At 39.9% G+C, this 20,825-nt stretch overlaps 1 protein-coding gene across 7 annotated transcripts in view; it reads right to left on the bottom strand.

Annotated features, from left to right (window-relative positions):
* Positions 1 to 17,065, bottom strand: part of KLHL5 (kelch like family member 5) — an 84,188-nt gene extending 67,123 nt beyond the window's left edge. For 2 of the 7 annotated variants that reach the window (XM_033213999.1, XM_033214000.1), the window contains exons 1-3: positions 16,710 to 17,065; positions 7,020 to 7,169; positions 1,227 to 1,352 (exon numbers count right to left, since the gene is read on the bottom strand). The gene's annotated coding sequence lies outside the window, so the exon portion shown is untranslated. The remainder of the gene's footprint in view (positions 1 to 1,226; positions 1,353 to 7,019; positions 7,170 to 16,709) is intronic. The other 5 variants (XM_033214004.1, XM_033214001.1, XM_033214002.1 and 2 more) reach the window with 5 other exon arrangements.
* Between the last annotated feature and the right edge of the window lie 3,760 nt (positions 17,066 to 20,825).

Below are 20,825 nucleotides of genomic sequence, written 5' to 3'. Positions count from 1 at the left end.
GGGACTGGGATGGGACTATTGGGTGTACAAGTGCCCTAATGGTGCCCTCTGTTGTTAGCAAAACAAACAATGGTTTGAACATGGTTACAGTTAAGGCAAGTTGATAAAGCAAATAAAAATAAATCAAACTAAAAAATACTGAGTAGTTATTGTGAACAATGCAATCTACTAGGCATTGTCAGGGACACAGAGATATATACATCTTGGTTCCTAACCCCCAAAATAATTAAATCTAGCTACTGAACCAAATACAAAATATTTGATAAGGTAAAATAAGAAACATTAAAATGTTGCAATATTAAAGTGTGATCTATCAATGCAGAATTTGAGTTTTCAGGGTGCTCAGTATTTACTCCTTTATCAACTAATTCCATATAAAAGGCGATACCTATGTAAGCTGACCAAAAAACAAAAACAAAAACTACTTTGGAGGTTTACAAAAATATTGTGAGGCATATATCTTAACCTCACACAACTCTTTAGGAGAATACAAATTATTCAGAGAAACAAGAATGAGAAGCATAAAAGGCCAAGTACAATTTCATGCTAAATAATACGGGAAAAACCCTAAAAACTGCATGAAAGAAAGGAGATATCAGGATGGCAATGGAGTGGTATGGGCCAGTTTCATTAGGGAGAAGGCTGCTAAGAATAGTAAAATGTTGTTTAGGTAGAATGACAGATTTCTATAGAAAAAGATTCTAATAAAAGCATGAGGTGGGCATATCTACAAGGAAGAGGTGGGAAATAATCAGTTTGATCAGCCAGCCATACCTAATTAATTTTAAGGTATAGGAAGAGAGGAAGTTAGATGAATACAATGGGATAAAATGCCTTGAGCATGCAGCAAAGGCATTATTGAATGGACTGTTGAACAGGACAATGTTTTAGAAAATTAACTTGGTGGTACTGTGCAGGACGCATTAGAAAGTGAAATGACACTTTCCCCGCTCCTCTCACCTTTGTCAGACTCCTTCTGATCAACACCCTTCTAACTTCACTCTACCTATCCAACTTTATTTCTAACTATTTTCCAACATAGACACACCACTTCATCGGTCAAGGCAGTCTACATTATGGTGTTCCCACTTTTATAACACTGCCTCCCAGAGAAACTCTGGTTTAAAAAACACACTTCATCCTTCAAAGTTTAGCTCAGGCACTATCATCTTTGCAAACACTTCAGTTACTCTAAGTAGGTGGTTCTCAACAAGGGAAGCACCAACCTGCTCCTAAGGGCTTCTGGAAGATGGGTAGTGCTGGTGGTGGTGGTGGTGGTAGATTTTTAGTTGTTGGAATGACCAGCGAGTGCTATAGGCGTTGAGTGGGCTGGGGCCAGAGACAGCAAACATCTGGCAATGAAAGATGATACCTTTATTTTGTCAATCCTCCTCCACTCATTCCCATGGTAATCATTGTTGACCCCAAGCTTGGTACATACAGCCTTTCACACCTCTCTCCATGTTTAAAAATCATGGACAAATTTATATACACATAGACAGATCATATTGTATTCATCTTTTAGCATTTTGCTCTTCTCATCTAATTTTATATATACATGGAAATATTAATCTTTTTAAGAGTCACATGATATTTCACTGCTGTAAAAAAACAATTTATTAAACTATCTCCTTGCTAATGGGCATTTAGGTTGATTTCAGGTTTTGGGGTTTTTGCCATCAAAATAATGTTGAAAGAAACATCCTTGTGAGGCTTTTATATCTACAGAATTTATTCCCAGGAGTAGACTTGCTGGGTTGAAGATATGTGTATTTTATTTTATTTTATTTTAAGACAGAACCTAACTCTGTCACCCAGGCAGGAGTACAGTGGTGCAATCTTGGCTCACCACAGGCTCCATCTTCTGGGTTCACGCAATTCTTATGCCTCAGCCTCCTGAGTAGCTGGGACTACAGGCACGTACCACCATGTCCAGCTAATTTTTTATGTTTTTACTAGACATGGGGTTTCTAGAGTGCAGTGGCGTGATCTCGGCTCACTGCAACCTCCGTCTCCCAGGTTCAAGCAATTCTCCTGCCTGAGCCTCCTGAGTAGCTGGGATTACATGCGTGCGCCACCATGCCTGGCTAATTTTTGTATTTTTTCAGTAGAAACGGGGTTTTACCATTTGGCCAGGCTAGTCTCAAACTCCTGACCTCAAGTGATCTGCCCGCCTCGGCCTCCCAAAATGCTGGGATTACGGGCGTGAACCACCGTGCCTGGCCATATTGTCTTTTTAATTTTAGTCATTCTGACAGGTGTGTAATGGTATCCCATTTGGTTTTCCTTAACATTTTCTTCATTATTAATGTGGCTGAGTAACTCTTCATGTTTATTGGTCATTTGGATATCCTCCATGAAGTGGCTATTTAGGCCTCTATTTTTTTTTTCTATTAAGTTATCAATCTTTATCTTCTTGATTTGTAGTTCTTATATTTCTGATATTTCTTTATAAAAATATGAAGCAAGCTTAAACATTAATGCCTTTATGGAATGAAATTCAGCATTTACTTAAAAAACACCTTTTCTTCTGTTCCAACAACTTTCACCAACAATATAAAATTATTTTGCCCCCAAATTTATCCAGCTCTGATGACAAGTATTTCCCAGGAAAAGTATTTATAAAAGATCAGTATGTATTAAAAACCATTACATTGTTAAATTATCAAAATAGTCTTCACTGACTACTCTCTGTAAACTAGACCCCTCATCATTCACAAGCCCGCTGACCCTCCTAATTTTTCTCATAGCGCTTACTACCACCTGGCATATTAGATGTTTATTTGCTTATTGTCTTTATCCTCACTACAAAGTAAGCTCAAGTGAAGCTTTGTTTTAGTTATGACTGTAATCCCAGCACTTATAATAGAATAGTACCTAGGAGACAGTAAGTGCTCAATAAATATTTCTCTAATGAATACATAAATTATTCAACAATTATAAGAGCAATAATAAAATCCAACAATTGTAAGAGCAATAATAAAAGTAGATACTTATACTGTCTATTTTTTAAATTATAAAATAAATTAAGAATCTAATTTTAAAATTACAGACACATTTACCTTGGTGATAAAATTTTTCTTTTTTTTTTTTTGAGACAGGGTATCACTGTGTCACACAAGCTAGAGTGCAGTGGCTCGATCTCAGCTCACTGCATCCACAACTTCCCGAGCTCAGGTGATCCTTCCATCTCAGCTCCCAGGTAACTAGGACTACAGGCACCCGCCACCACACCTGGCGAATTTTTGTAGAGCCAGGGTTTTGCCATGTTGCCCAGGCTGGTCTTGAATTTCTGAGCTCAAGTGATCCGCCCACCACGGCCCCCCAAAGTCCTAAGATTACAGGCCTGAGCCACGGTGCCTGGCTGGCAAAATTGTACAGTATTTTTTCAACTTAGGAGAAAAATTACAATGTTATTCTAAGAATTTCTTTTTTCTATTCATTCTTAAGGCATAAAATTCTATCACTTGAAATCCAATGGCTAAACAGCAGATGTCTTTTCAAGTGGACACACTTTCTTCAAACTAATTACAAAATTATATTCTGTACCTCTGATTTTATAACCTTGCTTTATTTCAGGTTAAACTTGAGATACAAAAGCTCAAGTATTATTTAAAATAGATAATATGTGTCAATTATGAATACATTTTTCAAAATGTAATTAAAGGACCCATGTGCAATTTGTTTCAAAACTGCTCAAATCTTAGTCTGTGAATTTAAAAGATGACACTATTCAGTATTACAATAGAAACACTGAAATGTCATTAAGATAGACTGAAGGTGAGCTCACTTGAACAGCGTGGCTTTTAAAGCTATGTCTTTACTCAATTTAAATCATGGCTATTTGGTAGCTACTTTATATTACTAATCATCATTACATCAATCTCTCTTCACATAGAGTTTTTTAGGTAACAGTATTTATGGCTCATCAATTTTAATAAATCTATTTCTAAAGTTTTAAGTGTGTGATATACACTGCATTAAAAAAATCAAGAATTTTACCATACTAACCCAGCAGCTCTTACCTTTCTGTTTTTCCTCAGTTATAAAAAGAGTAAGTTGCATTGCATGATTTTGAAGAGCCCTCCAAAGTTTAATAATTCTGGGATACTTTTTAAACTTTGTCAAATTAGGTCTATCAGAATTTGATTTAAAATATTTGAATATTAATATAATTCTACCAGCATGTAAATTCCCTAACACTTAAAAATGTATGATGGTGGAAAATTTCAGTTAATTATTTACCCTAAATGATTTGAGATCTACTTTTACTAACCTTGACTTTAATTCTAGAAATAACACCAGATATTCTGTACTGCTTCTCCATTCTCATAAAAAGCAAACATTATAAATGTGAAAAATATACTATATTTCTATAAATGCAACAAATCTTTTGTTCTGTAAGCAGAACAGAATGCAAAGATGAGGAAATAGACCACAAAAATCAATCAGGACAGGGACCACTATATCCCTAACGACCTGTACAGAACATGGTATTTAAATCATTTCTGAATTTAAATTTTAAAAAATGAATAAACTAATGGCACAGACCTTGATTTGAAAGATTTTAAAATCCAGCAACAGAGGGTCTGGAATGAAACTCTTACTGAATTAAAAAGAGGTAAATATGTCCTTTATTTGGGTGAAGTTGAGGTTTTTGAGGTGAGGGTTTAGAAATATACCTCAAGATTAATTTGGCAATGGTGAAAAATGGATTTATGAGGGACGATACCTCGTAAGGAAACCAGTCAGAAAACTCTACCATGTGAGAGGCACAGTTCAAACTTGACTGAAAGCAACAAGATCTGAAAGGGTGGTGGAAGCTGAAGATATTACAGAGGCCTTATAGGATGGCTGTGGCAAACGGAGAGGAAAAAGTCAAAGATGACAGCATTTTCAAGTTTGAGTGACTGGAAGAAGAACACTAAAATTAACACAAGTAAGGAGGTAAGAATATTGTTTCAGGAGGATTGAGTGCAGCTTTAGACATGTTTGGTTTTAACTATGTATCAAGCAATCAAACAGCTAGGATAGGAGTCTAGAGCCAAAAATTAATCTATTCAAGAAACTGGAAATTTAAAGTGTGAACAAGTGAGCCCTGGGTTAAAATCTTTGGTTATCTTTGTATTCTATTCACTCCATACCACAAACACATGGCACCAAAATGTCTTCTGTAATAAAAAAACTTACAGTTTGAAATGCAAAACTAAGATTTCTAGCACAATGTTAAATCTTTCACTTTGTTAAAAACAACTGGGAAATACTTCTAACTTAATTAATAAATGAAAAATTTTAAAATGTCAAATTTAAATTCAGGCTGGGTGCAGTGGCTCATGCCTTAAAAGTGTTAAATTTAAGTAAATGCTGAATTTCATGCCATAAAGGCATTAATGTTTAAGCTTATTTCTTATTTTTTATGAAGAAAATATCAGAAATATAAGAACTACAAATCAAGAAGATAAAAAAAATCCCAGCACCCCTGAGGGTGGATCACTTGAGGTCAGGAATTTGAGACCAGCCTGGCCAACATGGTGAAACTCCGTTTCTACAAAAATACAAAAATTAGCCGGATTCAGTGACATATGTCTGTAGTTCCAGCTACTCAGGAGGCTGAGGCAGGAGGATCGCTTGCACCTGGGAGGTGGAGGTTGCAGTGAACCAAGACTGTGCCATCGCACAGTTGCCCGGGCAACAGGGCGAGACTGACACACACACACACACACACACACAATTTAAATTCAGTTGCATTATACCAAGAGATCTGGCTCTACAAATCACATGGTAGACTGAAAACTAGGCAGTCAAGAACTTTGATATATGCTCAAAACTGAAGATGACTTCATGGTAAAAGCCATATAATATAGAGATTTTATTTCTTTGTGTATCCTAAATAAATCACTGTAATATATACCTATAAGTATACATTTATGAGAGAAGATCAATATGAAAAAGATCAAGGCAAAAAAAGTAAATGGAGTAAACTTTAACCTTTAAACTATGTCCCTTTACCATATCACTTACAATGCAGGAACTGACATTAAATTTAAAAATTATAATACAGCATGATGAAGCTACACACAATGCATAGGATAAGCTAAGATAGCAAGGCAAGCTTAGACAGCTGCAGAGGTCAAAGATTGATTTCCAGTCAACCTGAAACTCCGAGTACAGTGAAAGCCCCCTTTTCAGATGAAACCTACAGTTGGTCCACTAAAGAAAAAAGTCAATAATCATAAAAATAATATATACATTCCCTTAAAGATGTTCTTTTAACTTGAACATATACATGCACATTCATTTGTAAATCTTTTTATATAGGGTTAATACCACATACTTGATAGGGGTCTCCTACTGAGTTTGGGTCCTTTTTCTTGCATAAGCCATACCCATAATGATCCATCATCTATGATTTCCACTTACAGTTTCTATAAATGGAAACAGAACTTAAAAGCACTTCTGAAAGAATATGAATACAGAATCCATTAGACCAGTGGTCTGTCCACCATAGGAAAAACTTGTGCCAGACTGTAAATTAATGCATTGCTTTCTTCAAGGAGAAAGTCTCACCATGAAAACAAAACATCTGCTGAACCAGTGTGCATTAGTTTGCCTAATGTAGTTAATTAATATTCTAATATGCGCTCCTTATATCCTTGAGGACCCCTAATAGTCTGAAGACCAGGTAGCTGGTTGATGGCCCTTGACAGGCACTGCTTTAGACTTTGATGACTTTTTCCCTAGTCTCTTACAATTATCCAGCCTTTATCCAACTTGATAGAATTTTTAAAATAACTCATTTATAGAGAGGCATCCCAAAGCATTCAACTTAATTTTCATAGGAAGAATTCTCTTTTCTTTACACTTTCATCAATTTATATGTTTACTCATGTTTTATAATTACTATAATGAATATAATTGTTAAAAAAAGGTTCATGAATAAACAGAACCAACTTCTGGTAAGTACTCAATTCAACGAGTAAGCAGAGATGTACAGGTGAGCTATGGAGCTGCCTACTTACCCATGAGTGTTCAGTTGGCCCGTGGTATCAGTAAGTACATTTTACAGCAGAAGAGTGTGCATCAGGTTAGAGCTACAAATCAGTTCAGAAGTAGTTGGTGAAGAGTCCTTCTGCTGTTATTTTCCCACATTATCACTTATTAATGGTAGCCTAAGTGACACAGCAGAAAGAGTCTGAGTCAATAGCAAAGCCACTCACCAGCTAGCTGTATAATTTGGGCAAACCATTTCACCTCTTTTGTCTTCAGTTTTCTCTTCAGTAATAGGATTAAGTGGCACATCTAAGTATTGAGTAATGGTCAGGATTTGTAGCAGCAGCTACTATCTCTTAAGTGCCCAAATGAGCACAAGAATATATAAAATACTTTAGACTGACTGGGGCATTTTGCTGTCAGAAAAACTCTGTCAAACGGGTCATTCCTGCCCCCAGCCTGCCACTCCTTATAGACAAAGATAATGAAGTAAGATTAATTAACCTGACTTAATACCTATATCTGGTGAGTGGCAGGGTCCAGGATGGACTCTAAAAACCATATACTTTCGAATACACCACACTGCTTCTTGCTTTCAAAGCAAGAAGTATTCTCATTCACTACTCACAAATACCTTGTGGGGCAGGTAGAGTAGTTGTGAAAATGAGAAAGTAGATTGAGAGTATAGTTGACTTGGACAAGGATAGATGTCTAGTAGAGAGTAGCAGAGTAGACAAATTCTTTGCCGATAATATCTGACCAAACTAAAAGCAAGTAAGGCACAAAAGGGGGGGAAAAACAGAGTACTTAAGGAACACATGATTTCTTACATAACAAAATATTCAGTTCATCATAACTGCAGTTAAATGCCAAGTGACATTTATTCACCAAGTACAAGTGCCTCACAGATTTCTCCCTACTTAGCACCCTCCCAATTTCTGCTGCTGTTTCTTACAAAGTACTGGCCTACAGTAACATCAAAAGAATCGTTTTATTCCACAACTACCTATCAGTACTGACACCTGGTAGTAAAGCAAGGGCCATTTTAAAACTCAGCTAAATTAACATTATGTAGCCTTTATTTAAGCTCACCTGTAAAAGTTATTACGGTTGATACTACTATGGTATAACAAAATCATTACTTTTGAAAAGAGTCCTTTGGCTTGATGACTGGTAAAAAACAAAGTTCTCTTGCTGTCCACTCCTTAGATTTTTGTCAATGTAAGTATATATTTGCTGTGCACAAGGATGAAAACTGTAATATCATTAAAAAAATGACGGAAAACCACTGCTAAATTCTTGCCTGATCCATTATGGTTGGCATGTGCTGAGACACCCAATTATCTTATGTGCCATAAAAAGTAACAATCTGGATAACCACAAATTTGTCTTTTACTGACTTCAACCAAATCCAGACGTGCTTCAACCAAATCCAAAGCTATGTGTTTCACTACATAGCTTTATGGTGATGGAGGTTAAAAAAATTTTTTTTTAATCAATCAGTACTCTCCAGACACAAGTATAATCAATTAAAGTTGCCTGTGCTCTCTGAACACATTATGAGCCAATCACAGATCAACTTGATTCTGCTGTAGGACCAATCCAGATTTTATAAATTATATATTTTTGTCAGAATAGCATAAGTCAGGTAGGGAAAGGGTAGTAATGGGCAGTGTGAGCAATAAAGAGGAGAAAATGTAAAGCACTGTTTCTCAATTGCTCATAATTAGAAATGGTTAATCACTACAAATGTTAATTAAACCAGTTAAGCATTAAACTGCCTAGCTTGCCCTAAAACTAGACCCAAAGAAAAGCCACCAATAACCTGTTCAATAATTTAACTTCAGCAAAAAGCAAAATGAGGATGTTAGTGGTCAAATGGAGATTAGTGGAGACCAGTTGAGGCCAGAATTTCTTAGTGTTAATCATGTGTTAGATTAAATCCAATGTTCTTAGGAGGCACTTCAGAGTAGTCCTCCCAAACTCCAATGGGGGGAAGGAGATGACAAATAAATTTAGGACAAACTGATTTAGGCCTCTCCAAAGAACCACACGGAAACCAGGCGAGCAATTCTAAACTCCTGTGGAGCACAGACTTGAGTATTCCTTTTTCCTGCTTATCAAAGAAATAGCTCCTTAAAGAAAGGCAAATATTAAGGAGAAATGAACCAACCAACCTCAAGTCTAAATCCTCTCTTATTCTCCACGCTATCGCCAAAGTAGCCTTCTAAAGTGCAATTCCTGACTACATCACTCTACTTAAAATGTTTATTTTTGTTTGTTTTTGATCAGCTACAAGATAAATAAAAGCTAAGATCTCTAGCATGGAATTCAGGATTTTTAATGATCTAGTAGTCTTGCCTGTCTTTCCAGGCTCACCTTCCTCTCAACTTATTTCACTTTCTCCATTATAAAAAGGTGCAAATGAGCCGGGTGTGGTGGCTCACGCCTGTGATCCCAGCACTTTCGGAGGCTGAGGGGGGCGGATCACGAGGTCAGGAGTTCAAGACCAGGCTGGCCAATAGTGAAACCCCATCTCTAGTAAAAATACAAAAAATTAGCTGGGTGTGGTAGCGAGTGTCTGTAATCTCAGCTACCTGGGAGGCTGAGGCAGGAGTATCACTTGAACTAGAGAGGCAGAGGTTGTAGTGAGCCAAGATTGCACCACCACACTCCAGCCCAGGTGATAGAGCGAGTCTCTGTCTCAATAATAATAATAATAATAAATTTAAAAAGAGTAAAAACACACTACATCAAAATAAGCAAAAGAAATATTATGGAATACTTCTTAATGAAAGGCACTGCAGATAATACAAGTATGAGTAGAGTTAAGCTTCAGTTAACCCTTTTGGCTCTGTTTCCTGGCCATCTGTAAAACTAGGTACCTCAACTATGTTACTAGGTAACACTACTTACAGTAAAAATGATCCCTGTGATTAAATCAAGACTCAGGAACTATAAATGAACCATAAATACCTCATAAGGAAGCTATAGCTTTGACTTCCCTGTGATGGCTCTTTTAATTAGCATAGCTTTTACAGAACCCTGGAAACTCAGTCTATGGAGTTTGTGTTAAGAGTTACCGGCTCCTGTGGGACGTGTTTTTTTTTTTTAAGCTAAGGCAGCTCCTGCACCACCTAGCGTGAGCTTCCTCTGAGGTGCTGCCCAGATGGCTATGAGCTGCCTGCGTGGACTGCTGTGAAAATCACTCCCACTGAGGAACATTTGATGCTGCCCTGCTGGTAAGCTATGATTCCTGTCTGATAGCCTTCTGAGTAAACAAGCTTTCTGAACTTGAAGTTTAGTTAAATCCAAGAAAACCCCTTCATTTGCACAGAAACAAGTGTCTAAGAGTCTTAATATGACATTCCAGACATTCTACAATCTAAACCTAATCTCATATACAGCTTTTACTCATCTTTTTTTTTTCTGGGAAATCCTCTTCAGGTAACATATACCACCTCCCCATAGTTAATCTCTTCAGCCACTGCTGAGGTTGAAGCTATAGATATTTTTCAACCATGAAGGAGGTATCGCACAGTTTGAAAATGCAAGAGAACTCTGCTAGTGAAGCTAAGTAAACAAGTCTAACAGAAAATGATGGAAATATATTGAGAATAAAATTAGATTAAATTGGTGAAGAGATATGGTAATAGCATATTAAAATGTAAAATGTCCAGATAAAGAGTGTCTACGAGACCAGTTTGGATGTAAGAAAAGAGCAGAGCTAGGTAGTATATTACATATGCCCTTATTCCTACATTGTTACCCATGAGGAGAGGCCAGGGAGCCCTGTATCAGGATCAAAGCAGATGACTTGTAAGAGTTAGACAATTCAGTCAGTCCTTACCGTGGGAGAGGAAGAAGGGATGGGTGAAAGGATTACAACGGAGATGGCATTTGCCAGTGTTCAGGGAGGGAATATCGTAGTTACTTAAGTCAGATCCAGTTATACCTTCTTATCCTGATTATCATAATCAGCCTGTCCCACTAGAATTTGCAAGCTGATGTTAATTGTGTAGAACTTTTCATGGCACCTTGGTTTCTTTGATTGAAAGCTATTATAACTGCCTCTTTCTCTACTATAAAGTTGTCAATTACGCTAATTTGTTATACCTTAAGAGTCAACTGCATTATTTCCTAAGTCTGGTGATTAAGAGCTTACAAAGACAATGCACTTAAAAATTTTTAGATCGTCTAAAATTGCTAAAGCCTCTAGTTTCAAGTTCATAAACTCTTAGATTAAAACACCCAGTAACAGCAAAATAGAGAAAAATTAGTCAACAGAGAAGAAGAAAGAAATACAAGTGCAGAAAGAGACACTAGCAAGAAATCATATAGACCTGGAGAGAGAGAAAGTAGCCCTAGCTCCTAGGTTTCTGTTATTGGTGCCAGTTGCTTTTGAGGCCCAGCTGCACTTCTCGCCCTTGGCCTCTGATATAAACTATATTCCTTTTCTAATATGACATTCCTTTTGCTTATGCTAATTTAAGTAATATTGTTTAATTTGTCATGAAATACTCCTTAAGTCCAAAAAGGCAGAGAGGAACAAAGTATAACAGTTTATATATTTAGTATTTTTCACTATTTTATATATGTGTGTATACACATCATTTACACACTGTAAATGACGCCTTAAAGAGAAAGGGAGAGAGAACTCAAGTATAGTTATTTTCTACTGTGATTGTAAACTCCCCATTTATTTATTTATTTATTTATTTATTTATTTATTTATTTATTTATTTTCGAGATGGAGTCTCATTCTGTCACCCAGGATGAAGTGCAGTAGCGTGATGTCGGCTTACCGCAACCTCTGCTTCCCAGGTTCAAGCGATTCTCCTGTCTCAGCCTCCAGAGTAGCTGGGATTACAGGCGTGCACCATGATGCCCAGCTAGTTTCTTTTGCATTTTTAGTAGAGATGTGGTTTCACCATTTTGGTCAGGCTGCTATCAAACTCCTGACCTCAGGTGATCCGCCCACCTCAGCCTACCAAAGTGCTGTGATTAAAAGCATGAGCCACCACACCCGACACTCATTTATCTTTTTATCCTCACAGTGCCTTATACTATTTATTTATTTATTTATTTTTGAGACAAGGTCTTGCTGTCCCGTAGGCTGGAGTGCAGTGGCCTGACCATGGCTCACTGTAGCGTCGACCTCCCGCTCAAATGATCAATCATCCCACCTCCCTACCCCTGCCCCCGTGAAGCTGGGACTGGAGGCACATGCCACTACACCTAGCTAATTTTATTTATTTTTTGTAGACACAGGGTCTCGCTATGTTGTCCAGACTGGTCTCAAAACTCCTGGACTGAAGAATCCTCCTGCCTTGGCCTCCCAAAGTGCTGGGATTGCACAGTCTTGAGCCACTACACCTGGCCCCTTATACACATTTAACAAATGTTTATTGAATAGACATACAATTTAAAAAGAATGAAATTCATTTGGCCAAAATAACAAACCTAATCGTGGAGTTTTCAAAAGCATTTCATTTCGAACTAATAAGTTCTTTATAATTCTCATTAGCATAATTCTGATTAAACACACTCACATACACAAAGAAATGCTGTTTTCTATTTTCTAAATAGAATACTGCACTGACATAATTTGGGTTTTGATTTATTTAGATTCTGTGTCAGCTCATGGGACTCTGAAGCCTTTTTAGTAGTCATTAAGACCGTTCACAAACTATTCCAGTTCTCTTCTTTCTGGGCACATGGTAGAAATGCATTTCCCCATCTCTTTGAAGTTGGGGGTAGTCAAGTGACTTTTGGCCAATGAAATAGCAGTAGAAGTTACCTGTGTCACTTCCAGACAGAAGCCTTGAAGAGCCAATGTACACCGGGTGCAGTGGCTCACACCTGTAATTTTGGGAGGCTGAGGCAGGTGGATCACGAGGTCAGGAGTTGGAGATCAGGCTGGACAACATGGTGAAACCCTATCTCTACAACAAATACAAAAATTAGCCAGGCATGGTGGCGGGCACCTGTAATCCCAGCTACTCGGGAGGCTGAGGCAGGAGAATTGCTTGAAACTAGAAGGCAGATGTTGCAGTGAGCTGAGATCCTGCCATTGAACTCTAGCCTGGGCAATAAGAGTGAAACTCCGTCTCACAAAAAAAAAAAGAAAAGAAAAGAACCAATGTAAAATCACCACATCCTTTTCCCTGTCCTAACAACTGTAGAAGCACGTGCTGAAATACAGCCTCTGATAGCCTGAGACTGACCATTTGTAATGGAGTTCTCTTGCTGACCTGCTTCAGCATGTATATAACAGAAAAAAAATCTTTGCTGTTTAAAATCAATAGGATGTGAGAGTTCTTTCATTACCACAGCATAATCTATCCTGCCTGGTGTACTCAGCAAACCCCTTTCTCATAAATGGAATGAAGCAATGAATAGCTCTGGCCCTCTAGTTTCAGAATGGTATCATTTTGTATAGCACTATCATTTAGAGAATACTTTTGAATGGAAGTGCCCCTCATTATCCAAACTCATCATCCGAACACAGGAACTGAATGGATTTTGATAAATTTTTGGATCAACACCTCATTCTCTCAACTCTCTGTACCTGCCATCTCAAACTCTGGAACCAAATACATTTGGATAGGTGCCATTCCTTGCCTTCCATACTCTTGCCACCTGCACTCAGGAATGGAATAAATTTAGACAGTGAAGAATTCTTGATATATTATTTCATTTGCACTCTGCTGTTTTTCTACTACCCAGTACCCAGTAGATTCTCATTTATTCCATAAATGAATTTATGTACTGTCATCATTCTAATTTTACAAATAAGGCAATAGATTCAGGGAGGTTCATCGACTTGCTGGAAACAACCCTGCACATTCAGTAGTGACACAATCCCAGAGTTTCTGGCTTCAAATCTTCACTCTTTCCACTCTGTACTGTGCTTTCTTAGGTTTCTCATAGCTATAGAATGCTTATGATTTGATAGTAAATTAACAGTACAAATAGTGTTTGTGATTAAAAAAAAAAAGTCAATCACATATTTACATCCAAGAATAAAGTCATTCCTCAAGGACTTCAACTTGCCTATACCTAGTCTAAGTCATAGACACTAAATACCCTGAAGCACAGAACAAGAAGGTGCCTTAGAGGTCCTTCAACAGGCAACTTGCAGAACAATGAAGAAATGTGAAAGAACTGGGGGAAAGTAGCGTTCTCCTTTGCTATACAGTATGTTAAAATCCTGACTTTTAAATTATCTTCACTTTGGACCTTACCAAATTGGCTAACCTCAACTCTTTGCTTTCCAATTCTCATTGAACCTCAGTTGTAAGAAATACTAATGAAGAACTGCCTGAAGAATAGATAATTCATCTTTTTTTATTTTTATTTTTTGAGATGGAGTCTCACTCTGTTGCCCAGGCTGGAGTGCAGTGGCACCAACTCAGCTCACTACAACCTCCACCTCTTGGGTTCAAGCGATTCTCCTCCTTCAGCCTCCTGAGTAGCTGGGACTACAGGTACGTGCCATCACACCTGGCTAATTTTTGTATTTTTAGTAGAGATGGGGTTTAACCGTGTTGGCCAGGGTGGTCTTGAACTCCTGACCTCAAGTGATCCACCTGCCTCGGCCTCCCAAAGTGCTGGGATTACAGGCGTGAGCCACTGTGCCCAGCTAATTCATCCATTTTTATAGATTCAGTGGTCCTCAATTTGTGTTACATAGTCAAATAGATTTGGAAAAGATTACAAAATATATCCCTCTTTAAAATAGCAACTTGAACATTAGTATAATAAATCTCCAAGAAATTCTGTAGTAAAACCAATTTTCTAATCTAGTTGTCTCAAACTTACTTGAGCTCAGAACCTTGTTGCAAGAAAGGAAATATTTTCTCATTCCTTAGAACAGTTTGGGAAATACTGTTCTAGATCATTCTAAAAGTTATAAATGGACCAAGTAACTCCACTCCTTCAGAAAACTTATTGTTAACAGTTTTATTACTCTCCTGTATTGAAAAACACTGTTGTGCAAAATTCACTATTTTCCTTAGGGGTGTTTTAAAGATATTGTCAACTGCATCCCATATCTCCTTTTTGTATTAGGGCCCATGAGGAAAATATGCCTCTCAGGCCTCATTACTGGAAAACGCCTTGCTTAGGGCAGAACTGGTTTGTTTCTAATCTTGGAATTAGAAACAAATGAAACTTTGTTATTTTATTTATTTTTATTTATCTTTTTGAGCAGGGGTCTCACTATGTTGCCCAGGCTGGTCTTGAACTCCTCAGCTCATGTGATCTGCTCACCATGGCCTCTCAAAGTGCCGGAATCACAGGTGTGAGTCACCGCGCCTGGCCAAAACAGGCTGAAACTTACGTTGTTCCTTTTTCTCTTTTTACCTAGCTCCCAGGAAGCCCAAGGCCCAAACTGTGACTCATCTCTAGCACAGGATCTTTTAAACAGGAACTTGGTATTATCTTTTTTCTTGACTTTGTATTCTTCTTTTCCTGCTCTACCTCAATTTTTCCATTTAGTTTGTTTTATCCTATGGTACTACATGGTCCCTAGATTGCTTCAAATATATAGTTTCTGGAACTATATATTGTACATATTGCATCTTCTTACAATTTCATGTTGATTCCACCCTCCCTGCCCAATTACCCAATAATGTCAGTGTATTCATCTTTGTGTAAAAGTATTCACATGAGTCATAACAAGCCAATAGGACATACACATTCACAATACAGTCAAATCTGTAAATGCTGAAAACCAGAAAAAAAAAAAAAAAAGAAAAAAGGAAAAAAAAAGGTCATGATTTTTTTTTGCCACCAGAGGTCTAATAACCAAAAAGAGTTATTAAACTGTTTCCAAACAGGAAGGAGAATCAACATTTATTTAGCACCAGCAGATGCCAGGCACATAACAGCAGCTCCATTTTTCAAAGCAAGCAGGAGGGGCATCTGCACATCTAACCTCTGGAAGAAGACACCAGAAACAGAATATTGGGGGGGCGGTGCAGGGGTGGGTGGGGAAAGCCTGACTGTCCCTTTTGTACCTTTTGAATTCTGTGAACTTGTCGACTACTAAAGAATAATTTAAAAAATGAAACGAAGAGATAAAAAACCACAGTAATGCTTTACTCTTTGACACAGCAAACTTTTTCTGCCAGCTTCTGATTCCAGAGTATGCACTGAAATAAATGCCTAAATGGAAAAGTTTCACCAGACACGCTGGGTCTTGGGAAAATGAAGTCCTCGTCTTACTCTCCACACTCCGGGGGCGAGGCTATTATTTAAAAGAAAAGCTTAAAAACTTAGGTCAAAATTGCCTGCAAGTAATAAGGAGAGGAAAAAAAAAATCCGAAATGGTTTCCAGTTTGTTTTATTGGCAGGGACAGTCCGGGAAAGCAGCAACGTGTGCACCGCAGTCCGCTCCTCACCGCCGGCCACCAGCGCCGCATCCACAACTTTCCACAACTCCAGGGCGGCCCGGGCGCCGGCTCCAGCGCTCGGGGATGCGCAGCGGGGAGGCCGGGCCGGGGTTCGAGCCCCGGGCCCCGTGTGGGGAGGCCCCTGCCCGGTCCAGCCCCACCGAATCGGAGGGCCTCGCAGCCGCCTCCTGGAGGGGCCGCGTCTTCGCGCCCAGCGCGCTCCGGGCGGCCGCGGCTGGGCGTGAGAGTCGCGTGGGGGCGGGGAGCGGGCCCTGCCCGGAGCGGCCCCCTCCCCGACGCCGAGGAGGAAGTCGCACTTACCACGTCGGGCTCCGGAGGCTGCCGGGGGTGACGGCGGGCCAGGCCGGCCAGGCGGGAGGAGCGGGGGAGCCGGGGGCCGGGGCCGGCGAGCTGAGGTGTGGGATGCTCGGCCCCTCGCGCGCCCCTGGCCCCGTCCGGGCAGCCTCACCCCCGGCGCCGGCCGGCCCGGAGCGAGCCACTCCAGCTTCGTCAGGCGGCGCCAGGCCAGGGGGTCAGAGTACCCCGGCGGCCCCGAGGGGGCAGGCGAGTAGGTGGGGGTCGGGGACCGGTTAGCCAGTCAGTCCCGGCGCGGCGCAAGCGGCTGCCCGCCCCGCCCCCTCCCGCCAGGCCCCGCCCAGCCCCCCCTCCCGCCAGGCCCCCCCTCCCGCCAGGCCCCGCCCCCTCGCCGGGCAGCGCGCCCTGAGAGACCGCGGCAGTCATTTCCCCGCCGGGGGTTTCTTTGCTCTCCTGCGCGGCGTGGGGACGGCCTGAGCCGGGGAAGGGGTTGGGGGAAGGGGAGCGTCTGTGGCGAGAGGAGCTAGTGGGGGAAGGGGACGTCAGACTGGGCGGGGCTATGGCGAGGAGGGGGCGTGGCGTAGCGGACCTGACAAAGATTCTGGTTGTTCCCCGCCCCTTGAAACTGGGGTTAGGGGAATTCCTCGGGGTGGAAGTTAGGAAGAGGTCCCTCTGCAGGGCTGGAAGGCCGTGAGAGAGGCGGCCTCTGTCATCTCAGAGCTTAGAGGGAACTCACCAAGACTCGCCTCCCTTCTCCAGCCTCAGTAACCATTCCCCTTGCAATAATCTGATAATTATTGTGCTCTAGGTGGTGGGTTTGTGGCATCGCAAATATCATCCTCAGCACTGTGACTATAATCATTGTTTTCCAGTGGTGGAATAATAAGAATCTGAAAAACTGGGTTCTTTATTCAGTCCTCTACCCAACATTGAACTCCTATATGCTAGGCTGTGAGAATAACAACTAATTTATTTGGCACCTTATGAAAACACTAAAGTACTTGACATGTTAATTCACCATCAGGTTTGAGCAAAACAACTATGGTCCCTGCCCCCAGTAGCTCATGATGCATTAGGAAGGGAGGGATTTCCGTACTTTGTCTCTGAGTGATGCGTAAACCAAATGCCCATCTTTTGGTTCTTAAAGTAATGCCTATGTTCATTATTCGTAGATTAGTGTTTGCTACTCTGAGTTAGTTGTATGCTCTCCGTCCGTGATGGTTGAATGTGGTCATTCCCCGCAAATAACATTTGTTCAGGAGATCTTCAGTTTGTCTCCATAATAAAAAACCCAATGCAAGCAAAGCAAGTGGTCCAGAAGACTGATAATCAAATAACATAACCAAATTGTGGTAGCAGCCTGGGGTGGCTGGGAGATCTATTTAGGGATGTTTTGTGCACTTCCACTTGGGGAAGTGGTTAGGAAAAAACAATATGATGTAAAAGAATGAAGTACTGACATGGACTGCTAGTTCAAAGGGAAGTGGATGGGACAATTTAAGATTGTTACAGTCAGGAAGAAGATACATCACAAACTCTCCCAAGGAGGGTTCCAACCACAAAGTACAGGATACATTTTTTATCGGAGCTATGTGGAAGAGACACCCTCCACCTCCTATGCAATGACACCTATGCCCATAGATAAAAATTGCCTCAGTAACTTTGTTTTTAACTACAAAAGACAATTGTGTAAACAAACCCACTGCTTGAATTTTTGGAATTTGGTACTACGTTTCAGCCCTTACTGGATTTTCCAATGTTTACCTTTGTGTACATTAACAGCAAATGACATTCTTCTCATAGTTTTTTTTTCCCCTGCTCATAGTTACTTGTTCAGTTTTGGATTTTTAGTCCAGCATTTTTCTTTCAGTTTTATAATGAGGAAGACTAGAAAAGCATTGCAATCAAATCAGATTACAATTGCAGTAAAAATTCCTTATTTAAGAAATAGGCATTCCCAGCCAGGCACGGTGACTCACGCCTTAATCCCAGCACTTTGGGAGGCCAAGGCAGGCGGATGGCGAAGTCAGGAGATTTGAGACCATCCTGGGCAACATGGTGAAACCCCGACTCTACTAAAAATATAAAAATTAGCTTGGTGTGGTGGCATATGCCTGTAATCCCAGCTACTTGGGGAGGCTGAGGCAGGGGAATCACTTGAACCAGGGAGGTGGAGATTGCTGTGAGCCAAGATTGTGCCATTGTGACAGAGCGAGACTCCATCTAAAAAAAAATAAAAGAAAGAAAGAGAGAGAGAGAGAGAAAAGAAAGAAAGAAAGGAGAAAAGAAAGAAAGGGAAAAAGAAAGAAAGAAAAAGAAAGAGGCATTCCCATACTTAATCTTTTTTTTTTTTTTTCCTGGTGAAATATATTGTTTGTTCTATCCTTAAACCTATTTTATTTACTGATCTGTATTTTCAGCTCATTTGCTCCATCAGCCCAGTAAAAATGATGAAATAAAACATCCCCTGTGATCTGGCTCTCTCCACGGGCTCTCACGCTACTCCCAGACACTGGATTCCTTCCTCTTCTGCCAACAGGCCAAGTGCTTGCCCATGCAGCCTTCACATGTTCCTCTGTCTAGCAAGCTCTTAGCTACTCCCTCCTCCATCATGTCACTTTTCCTGACTATCCATGTAAACCTGTAACCCACCCCCCAACTCCTCTCTTCTCAGCACTGAGCACCACCTGACATATACATCTGTTTATCTCTGTACTCCCACTGGAATGTAAACTTCATGAGAGCAGAGCTTTGTTTTGTTACTTTTAAATCTCCAGTGCCTATTATTTCCCATGTCTGTCATACAGTAGATACTCAACAAATATTTTTTGAATGAATGAATGAATCCAAATAGGAGGGATAGCTTGTATTCCTTTTGTAATGGCCAAACAGCTTTCATGCAATTTATCTTATAACTGAATCATATGACTTAGATGTATTAATAAGGTCTAAAACACAGCCCACATTTACCTTATTTAAAAGTAGAATTTGGCTGGAAGTGGTGGCTCATGCGGGTAATCCCAGCATTTTGGGAGGCCCAGGTGGGTGGATCACTTGAGGTCAGGAACTTGAGACCAGACTGGGCAACACGTTGAAACCCCACCTCTACCAAAAATACAAAAATTTGCTGGGTGTGATGATGGGTGCCTGTAATCTCAGCTACTTGGGAGGCTGAGGCAGGAGGATTGCTTGAACCTGGGTAGGGGAGGTTGCAGTGAACTGAGATTGCGCCACTGCACTCTAGCCTGGGAGACAGAGCGAGATTCCATCTCAAAAGAAAAAAAAAACGTAGAGTTTGAAAAGGCATTTTATCTCTCATTCTGGCAATACTAAGGAACAGGATTTGAAGAAGCATTCGCAGCTAAGAATTTATGCTGAGATCTTACAACTTCGGCCATAAATGGATCCGTAGAATCAGAGGGAATGAGGGATCAATACATGCTGTGAAAGTCTTAATAATTTTTCATGAGAGGAAACACAGCCATAATCAGAAAATTTGAAAACTCTACTGATAATTTGATACATGATGTCAGTAGGATGTCTTTTGTGAATGCTTAAATAATTTTAATTGATACTTATGATGATGAGGTTAACAATGTTTTAGTCTGGTTAAAGTGTAATACCAATAGATAGTAAAGAGAACTTAACCCTAGTATGTAAATGCGCTTAATAAAGAAATGGTTTGATTTTTCATTTTGTGCTCTGCCTACTGGGTGTGTGGGTGGGGAGGATTAAAAGATTAAACTATGATTATATACAGTATATGTGTTCAAAATCTGGATCCCAGGAATGTGATCTTTTTTAGAGGAGTTAGGATTTCTTTTAGTAGTATTTCTGCTCTCCAAGTTCTGACATGAACAGCCTCCTGTGGAACCAGTCTCATTAAAATAGAGAGCTATATAAATATGACCAGATCATACCCCTGGGAAGCAAATCTCCAAATCAGGAGAGACAGGTGGCCAAGTAAACCTAACTAAAAGTGTGTCCCTTGAAGTTTACCTTATATTCTCACTCTAGTTTCTCTTGGTTCACCTGTCAATTTGGTCCAAATACAAAAAAAAAGAAAAAGAAAAGAGAATTTCCTTAGCTCTTTTTTTTTTTTTTTTTTTTTTTGAGACTGAG

This window comes from Trachypithecus francoisi, unplaced genomic scaffold, assembly GCF_009764315.1.
Source record: "Trachypithecus francoisi isolate TF-2019V2 unplaced genomic scaffold, Tfra_2.0 Lachesis_group1, whole genome shotgun sequence".
Classification (NCBI taxonomy): Eukaryota; Metazoa; Chordata; class Mammalia; order Primates; family Cercopithecidae; genus Trachypithecus; species Trachypithecus francoisi.
The sequence above is the reverse complement of the archived record's forward strand: the minus strand, read 5'-3'. Positions and strand labels throughout refer to the sequence as shown.